The following is a 9640-nucleotide window of genomic DNA, read 5'->3' on the forward strand; positions in this document are numbered from 1 at the left end:
TGAAAAATCTGCTTCCTGTTCCATCTTCCACTAAAAACAAAGAAAAAGGTTTTGCACAAAGATTCTTTATGTATGAGTTCATGTATTTATTACTTTAACACAGACAGCATCCTGTCTTAACAGAGTTATATATTTCTTACTTTATGACACCCACCAGGGTGCTGGCAGTATCAGAAGAGACAAATATATATAACACCCTTGTTTCAAAATGGTCAGAACATGTATTAGCTTCTTCCACGGGGAAAACCAAGGTATCTTTAGTATCCAAGAGTGCTCTGATCTGTGAAAAGGTATTTCTTGGGGTACAGTGACCCTTGAAATGTGTATAATAGCTTTATATATATATATATATATATATATATATTGGTTTTGTAGTAACTGGAAATAAAAAATGGCCAAATACATGACCTTCAATAATATTAGCACTTCTGAAATTAAGTCTTGGTTAGTTTTTCCAGCTAAGCCCTTTACAGATGCACATATTACCCTTAGTGAAACAACCTTTCTAACGGGTGTAAGACCCAGCTAAAGGGCTTGTACTTAGTCTGTTTTCAGTCCCTGCAGAATTTGTAGGAATAAATATGGAGAAAACCAAACTCCACTCCTTTTCTAGTTCCTTTCAGTCCTTTTTTCCAATGGTTATTCCATTGCATCTCTTACGCTAGGGAGAAGTGAACACCTGCATAGGAGGTGACCGGACGAGCTGGTGGACAGTTTCTCATCTACATTGCTACTTCTGTCAGAAAGGTGAATAGCAGCTGGTTTTGTACCCTTTTGCCAAAAAACATGCCAGAAATGTGCAGTGGGCTCAGTCCACACATTATCCATCAAGCTGAAGCATGGATCAGAGCACATGCACAGAGTCAAGGTATTTTCACTGCTTTCACCGTCCTCCAGCTGCTCTCTCCAGAGATGCAGTCTGACTCATCTCTGCTTGCAAGAAACAAGTGGTGGCTGCTGTCACTTAGAAAACGTCAGTCTAAAACTCATCTGGACCTCTATGTGTTACCAACACTTCAAAAAATAAAGGATTGTATGCCTACTTCATTCTTCAGCTCTCATGAATAAAAACCTTTCTCCTCCAAGTTATTATGTTAGGCTCAAATATTATTCAAAGTAATGACTTAACCTTCCCTTTGATAAGTTTCACAGATGCAGTCTTTCATCCTCTATTGATAAACAAATATGTTTATGGTGGATAAAATGTGGGGTTTTTTTCACTGTGTGAAGTGCCTTGAGGAATGTATTTCATAATAGGAGGCTTCTCAATACAGCAGAAAAAGATAAAACAAAATCTGCTGGCTGGAAGCTGAAGGTAGATCAATTCAAGCTAGAAATCAAGGGGGGAGTTTTGACAATGGTGGTAATTGCCTTTGGAACCACTTATGAGATAGTGCAGTAGGTTCTACAAAACTCTTAATACTTCAAGCCAAGGTGGGGTTGTTGCTGTTGTTATCAAGTTTTAATTAAACAGGAATTACTTAAAGAAAGGTCTAATGTCTGTTGTTATGCAAGAGATCTAGCAATTCCATTTGACTTCAGAACTTCTGAAATATATGCTGCAAAACATGCTTTATTTTTCAAATCTGTTCACGCAGCAGTATTTGCTCTCTTTTGCTGTTACTCTTCTGTGCTTTCAAAAAATTCATAGGAGACAGTCTAATGCCATTTTAGTCAGCAAGCAATTTCCCTCCTGGTGGAAGGAAATTTCTTTCTTCTCTGAAACACATCTAGAAACATAAAGGAAACCATTCTCTTGCACTTATATTTATCTTCTTTTGTATTGTTAACCAGTTCACAAAACTTCAAGCTGCTCTGTATGGCTTTCACGGAGTATTATGGGGTTGGAAACAGAAAGGATGAAGATACAGTCATATGACTGAAGACAAAAGATAAAATTCTGCTCTCATTTTACACCAAGGCAAACCCAGAGCTACCACTTATGAATCCATAGATTTTTTTTAAGATTTCCTACCAAAGAAACTAAAGGCAGGATATAGACCATCATAATTTTTTAAAAAAAAAAAAATATTTTTAAACATTGTCTTCAGGAATTAAGTTACATATGTTATTTCCCAGCATCTTCCCCGTCCCAAACTTCCCCCAAAAAATCACCTGTAGATTTATAGAATCCTGAAATTCTTTTTTGTTATGCAGATGCTTTTGTCTTATACCACACTGGCAGGTAACTCTAAATGTCAAACGGAACCCATGTCTTTGCAGTGTCACTTACAGCTCTCATCACAATTTCTTTTGTTCTTCTGTTGGCACTTATTTCTTTATGAAGAACTGTTCCACACACTTTGAAAACCTGCTCTAAACAGCAAGTGGTTGTGTTTCCTACATTACAAACAGCTGAAATGATGGTCGATTTCCAGATGGTCAATTTTTTAATGACTTCTGTGCCCAGATCCAGCTATTCTGAAAGTCCCAAACACCGAGAAGTAGAACTGCAAGGAGCAATAACCATAATGCACTGTAGCTACAGGTCAGTAGTCTTCTGCACCTCGGAACCTGCAAAAGCTGTACCATATCCTCTGATTAATTTATGTAACCTCTTCCCACTCTTTAATCAAGGGTCCTAATTGAGGAAATAAACCTTAGTTCTGCAAATCAATACCAATTTCTACAAAATTTGCTTTGTCAGTCTTCCTTTGTATATTTATCCTCTAGCTGTTGTCTGATTATGGCAGGTACAATTCCAATTATGTTGTAAATTGATATATGATATTTATCTCTCAGTAACCATATGTAAATCATAGTACACACTCTATAGTATAGTACAGTATTTCAATTTGAAGGCAGCTTCTTCTGAATGCTCTGTTTCCTTAACCCTCATGACTGACATAAAGGGTGCTGAAGATCAGGCTACAACAGTTTTCACTGTATACTTCAGCACAGCTATTTATCCAATTTTTTGCTGGGCATGTACATTATATACAACTCATTGCAATTGTGGTACTTGGATAATTTGACTACTAAAAATACTCTCTTTTTTTTTTTTCCTTTGATGTGTTCTCTGAAAAATTTAAGTATCACCATAACTTGCCCTTTTTGTGTGCTTTTTGACTTTTCTGCTTTTTTGTTTTACCCTTTTTAAAAGTTTTTGCACTTCTTCCTGTGTGAACAGTTCATCATCGTTCATGGAAAGACACTGTGGAGACTCCGTCCTCAGACAGCAGACCTCCATTTGTGGCTTTTAGACACATCTTCAGACATTTGAAGTGGGTTTGGTCATGTAAACTTCTCTGACATGAACCCTCAGACAGAGCTGTTTCATTGTTCCTACATGATGAAAGAGATGCACAATAGAGAGAACCAGGTTGAACAACGCAGTACCAATATTCCACCTTTATTAAAGTTTACTAAATACTCAAATTGCTCTTTGGACTTCTACCTGGCAGAAAAATAGTATCACATCAGAAACCTGGCATAGGAGTTGCTTAACATTAAGGGGGGGGAGGGGGGGAATTAAGCAATTGAGAACAGATTTATATTAAAAGCTTGACATATGATGAAGACAATACTCTGAGGATTAAAGAAGATGTGGTTGTTATGTAGGAATAGAAAACTTTGATTTTACAGTTGATACTGCAGTGAACTATGTCTGGGGTTTGGGGTTGTTTTTCAGATAAAATTTCACCACAACTTTAAAAATCTTGCCTCACCTGTTAAATATGTAGTGATCTAGTTGTGCTTTACAGCTGCTGAAAGACAGATTGGAAGGCTTTGATTCTTTTGTGCTTGGAATATTTTGTGATCATCAATGAGAACATACTGCTATCACTTTATTAATTACTGTTCTTTTTTCAGAGAAATCCCATGCAAAGTTACAGCTATGTGATTGCTTTTGTCAAAATAGCCAACGTACATTTGAAACCAATATTTTATAGCAAAATATACACAACAACAGAATTTATCAAATTTTAATTTTGATTTTCATAGGCTTCATGATGGTCTTTGGATTCATTATAACCATACTCTTCTATCACTATCCAGATGAAGTACAAAACACAATTTATCAATACTCTAACTAATTATTAATAACTGTAGTATAATAACTGCAATTGGGCAGTGCTAACTTATTCAATCAAATTAGTATTTTATGTATAGATTGATAAAAGGCTATTATTGATGTTTAACAAAACACAAAAAATAAAACAGAATGAAGCTTGAAGCCATATGTGGAGAACAAATAACAGACAAGATCCAGGTTAGAGATTTCATAATGAACATACAAATGCAGGTTTGGATTCAAATATTTTTCAGTATGGTTTGAAGATAAATAATTATCTGATTGTTGCTAACCAAAACTTCTATGGATAACATTTAATTTTCTGGTAACTTGTTAGTTATAGGACATTCAAAACGTGTCCATGGGAGATCTGTTATCCTACAGAGCGGGACTAGAGAGAAAATAGGGCAAGTTAGTGTTGAGGATATGAAATGGTTGGAGTTATAACCGTCATGGCTGCAGGGTCATTCAGTGATCTGAGGTGCAGTTTGGCTGTACCCCAAGTGAAAGCATGCATGGACTCAAACATATCCTGTTTTGACAGTCTTCTGATTTGACAATTAGTTGGTGCCTGCAGACACTGGAAGATGCCGGGTGCCTTGACACAGCACTGGATTTTTACAATTTGGATATTGAATTGACAGCACATCTTCCTTGTCACCAGTTCTCGGGATGGTCACAATAGATGACCATCTATCCAGGTTAAAGGAAAAAAAAAAATCTGGAAAGTTCATCTTAGCTCTATCTTTTCATTTTTTTTATAACATCAAAAATGGGGGGCCAAAGGAAGGTGTTGCCTTCTTCCTCTTGCAGAACAAGTGCAGACAGCTCGGTCAGTGGCCTGTCCTCAGCAAGAAGTATTAGATACATGTCTGAGGACATCGGGTTTGAGAAGAGTGCTTGGCAAGACAAAATATCTCAAAATTCTTACTAATACAGGTCTTATCAGAGCAGGGGTGGCTGACTGGTCTCACCCTTGGGTCATACACTGAGTCCTGCACCCACACAGCGAAAACTGTATGTCTAGGAATGGTTTGTTATAAATACAGATTGTGACTTGCCGCTTGCTCCGCCTGCTACAGTTCTGTGCCATTCTTTCACTTGCATGCCTAAATCAATTTTCACTGCATGCTTTATAGATGCTTTAATCCACATATTGGTATGGATTTCCACAGAGCTGGAAAAAACATTCATCTATTTAATAAAATGCTTCTAGCTATGTTCTACCTTTCCAAACATTTTTCATTTATCTCCAGGAAAAACTGCCATAGGTGCTTATTAAAAAAAAACCCTAATGGTTCACAAAAATGCTCCTATTACTAATTCTCCTCTTATGAGGGCAAGTGCAAAGCTCTTTGAAATATTTCCTCAATGAGTTCAACAAGAGAAAGCACTGAGGTTAAAAGGTGCAGCAAAATCAAACTACAAGGCCTAAGAGAAGAAAAATTTGTGTAAAACTAACACAGTTTAGTTGTTTTTTGTTGATGTTGGAACATTTTATTTTATAACATACTTTACTGATTATATGATACTTGTAAATCTTTGGAGCAATGCTATTTTTTGCTTTCTGTTTATTTCTCTGTCATAAATCTGTGGGGTTTGTGTAGCTTGTCTTTGTCACACAGCAGAATTTTAATTTCCAAATGTGATTCCATTGGTGCATAAGTAATATCCATATCTTTTATACCTTAGTGACTGCACTGAATGGTGAGTGTTTTACAGAATGGATTTTATGAAAGTAAATGTAGTGTTTGAATGCCATAGCTAGCTGATAGCTGGTATTCTCGTATCTCCTGCAACAGTTCATTTACCAGAAATATAGGGGTAGATTATAATAGCAAATCCCAATGTCTGCTAAAACTCAGTTGAAACCTGAGAGATCTACAGTGAGGGCTTTTCTTCTGTACCAGGTACTGAAGTATTAGTGGCACATTTGCAGATCCTCTGCATCCTTTTCCTCACAAAGCACCAGCTAGAATAAAAAATGGACCCCAGCTTCACCGCTGCATTTTCAAATGTGTAAATCATGGGTTATTGCCCTCTGTATTCATGAATATCATTAATAAGTCTTTCAGCAAACAACATAGTATTTCCCTTCTTCCTTTTACTCCCCAACACTTTAACCATTACTCTACTTACTAGGGGAATGTAGGTGTCCAAGGTTTGGCTGGGATAGAGTTTATTTTCTTCTTAGTAGCTGGTGCAGTGCTGTGCTTTGGATTTGGTGTGAGAACACTGCCGAGAACACATGGATGATGTGTTTGGTTGTTGTTGGGTGAGGGTTATACTAAGTGAAGGACTTTTCAGTTTCTCAGTCGCTGCCAGTGAAAGGGCTGGAGGGGCACGGGAAACTGGGAGGGGACACAGCCAGGGCAGGTGAGCCAAACTGGCCAAAGGGATATTCCATACCATGGGACGTCATGCTGAGTGTATAAACTGGGGGTGGGGAGGAGGGGGTGTGTTGTTGGCCAGGGCCTGCAGATCATTGCCCAGGGACTGGTTGGGCATCAGTCATCAGTCAGTGGGTGGTGAGCAGTTGTATTGTGCATCCCTTGTTTTCTTTCCTCCTTTCCCTTTGGATTTCATTCCTCCCCCTTCCTCTTTTTCATCATAACTGTTACTGTCACTATTGTTCTTTCACTTATATTTTATTTTCAGTTATTAAATTGGTTTTATCTCAACCCTCGAGTTTTACATTACTTTCTGATTCTCCTCCCCATCCCTCTGGGTGAGGGGGCAGTTGACTGAGCAGCTGCCTGACACTTAATTACCAGCCAGGGTTGCACCACGACAGTAGGTTATCAAGACGCCTTCGTTGCCCTTCAGCAAATAGTTAAATTCTGCAAAGCATATACAAAATAGTACTTATCACTTTGTCTGTATTATTTCTAACTGTTCTGTTTACATGATACATATAAGCAGGCACATTTTCTGACTAGGATTGAGTACACATCTTCCATAAAACTAACTATGGTATAATCTAATGGGAGCAGAATATGGATGCCCTGGCAGGTAAACAGCAGCAAATACTTGCTTGCGTAATCACTGCCTTAGAGGCTGGGCTCCTCATTTGCCCACTAGCTTACCAGTACTCTGGGCAGCAACTTTTCTGTTAGAAATGCATTTAAAATTTCAGGGTGTTTTAGAGAGAAAATAATGCTGTTAGCACTCTTTCCTCATTCATTTCAGATGACATTGCAAAAGTGATTACCAGTTCTCAGAAGAAGCAGTTATTAAAGTAATATTTTAAAAGTACAATAAAGTACAACATAATCTAAGCCAATTTAGCAAGTGTTTTCTCTTGCAGTCAAAAAGCAGAAAGTGGATTAATTAAGAGAAAATATTCTATTCCTTCCTTAAGGAGGCTATACAGGGACAACGGTAGTTAGCTTGCTTTAAAAGTACCTGCATTCACAAGCTTCCTAATTGCACAACAATTTACTTGGTGCTCTAGAAATGTTGCTAGTGAGTAACATTTCAATGCTACAACACTGCCTGAAGCGATCCTATCTGCTACCTAGTACTGTTGAGTTGACTACCGGTGACAATTTGGGATGCTGAAGTCACATGTAGTCTCTTCTTTTCCTTGCCAATGGGGGAGCAACCTCATTCTCCGCGGCTCAGCACGTGGCAATGCTGTTGTCAAAGAGCCACTTGCACAGTGTATGCCCCAGTTTATGACTTCCAGGTCTGTGTTGCTGAGAAATTACCTGCATGAGCTGCTCTTTAGGGTTTATTATCTGCAGAAGAATAAAGGGACGAATGTGTTTTCCAGCCTTGATCTCACTCTTAATACCAGGGAAACCTAAAAATGAAATGTGCCGATTCCTGCATATCTCTTCCATGGGCTTTAGGATCTAACTACTGGCCTCTTTTTTTTGAGCTGATGCAGCCTCATTTGCCATTATCAACCTTCATTTGAAATAGAAACCTATGTTCCCTACCTCAAGATAGCAGGACTACACAGGTATTAATTTTTGGTGGCTTTAACATTAATTAAATATAATAACCTAAATAATATAAATAGTTTGATCAAATTCTTATTGTAACGAATGTACAATATGGCTATGCTATAATAAAGAACTTTCATATTATTTGAAGAGAAAAAATAATTTAAAAGAACTGAAAAGAGGCATTGGGTCACTGATTCAGGAGTCTATTCAGTTTTCCCTGAAGACCATGGACTTTGCATAGCACTGAAAATAGAGTTATGTTAATGTATTTGTTATGTAAATTGCAAAGGATGTGTTGTTTTGCTGATTGTCTGGATACCAAGAAAAAATAATTCCAAATCAAATATAAGAATAAGTGCATGTTATAACATAATAAAGGGAAACAGTATGCTGTATGATAAAAGCAAACAGTACTAGTTATTATGAACAATATGATAAAAAAGCAATAGGAGCGAAGCATCAAATCATTTCTGCAAAGAGTTACAGAGACTAAGAGAAGGTTACATCACCAATTACCACCTCAACATCATCCAAGCCCACACTTTGGCTGGGAAACCCCATTGCAACCGGTGCCAGGAGTCTCTTGGTAACTGGGAAAATTCCTACATGGTACATCCACCCATAGGTGAGGCTTCTGGCCCAGTCCCAGAGCTTGCTCGCATCTATATTCAGTGAAAACCAAAAATAGTTTACATACCTAGCGTATGCAAACTTTTGAGTTCAGGCTAAGTGCAGGCGTGCAGTATCCCATGATCCGTAAGGTTCACACGTGCCAGGGACATTGGCCAGACGCCCGAGCGTGGTGCAGTTGCCGTTGTGACCCAGCTGCACACAGCATTGTTGCCTGGATGGTCCTGCCTGCATCTTGCTTGTTCAGGGGGCTCAGGACAAACACCACTTGCTCATTAAAGTTGTCCTTGAGCTCCGTGAGCTCACTGTCCAAGTTAAATGATTCCTAATGAAAGAGAAAGACTTTTTCATAAGCAGTAATCAATTTAATAAATTTTCACCACGTGTTATGTTCACAAAACAAGTAATAACAATATTTTCTTGTCTAACCTTTTCCTATTAAGGTATATAGCACAATATTTAGTATTGTTCCATTCCAATAGTTCCTCACCTGTTTGTCTTAAACATCTTTTAGATTTTTCACAGGGTAAGATCTCCTTTATTTTGGAAAGGCAGAGCTACTTTGCCAGATTTACACATGTCAAGTCTGTGGTTCATTTTCTTCTTCTATCACATTTACAGGTGCCATCCTTCCACAGGCTACTCGTCCTGGCTCACCCTGACTGTTCTGCCCGAAATTCTCTGTAAACTCTTTCCCCGACCATTCAATAGGAATACTCCTAGGAATATGTCTGTGAATCTGACAAGGCTTTGCACTCAGTGTTCCTCTTTATTTGGTCCCAGAAGTTCTTCAGAACATTTAATTTCTTCTGGAAATGTTTTCTTCTAAATTCAATGCCCCTATAAAGCTTCCTCCCATATCTATTGTGTTGCAAATTTTGTTCATTCTTTGAGCTACAGTCAGTCTCCTAAGGCTTGTTGCTATGTAATTTTGTTGTGGTTTTTTGGCCTATTTTACTTTCCTCTCTTTTCTTTTTCAAATCCAAACTGCAGCATAATAGAACTAACAACTTAATTTCTCTGTGTTCAGGCTTGGTAACAT

At 38.0% G+C, this 9640-nt stretch overlaps 1 long non-coding RNA gene across 1 annotated transcript in view; it reads right to left on the bottom strand.

Annotated features, from left to right (window-relative positions):
• Nucleotides 1-2022: 2022 nt before the first annotated feature.
• The window catches only part of LOC308062995, a 31507-nt gene continuing 23889 nt past the window's right edge, over nt 2023-9640 (bottom strand). The window contains exon 2 of the long non-coding RNA XR_013927790.1: nt 2023-8923. This is a non-coding gene — a long non-coding RNA (uncharacterized lncRNA). The remainder of the gene's footprint in view (nt 8924-9640) is intronic.

This window comes from Falco punctatus (genome assembly GCF_963210335.1).
Source record: "Falco punctatus genome assembly, chromosome: 1".
Classification (NCBI taxonomy): Eukaryota; Metazoa; Chordata; class Aves; order Falconiformes; family Falconidae; genus Falco; species Falco punctatus.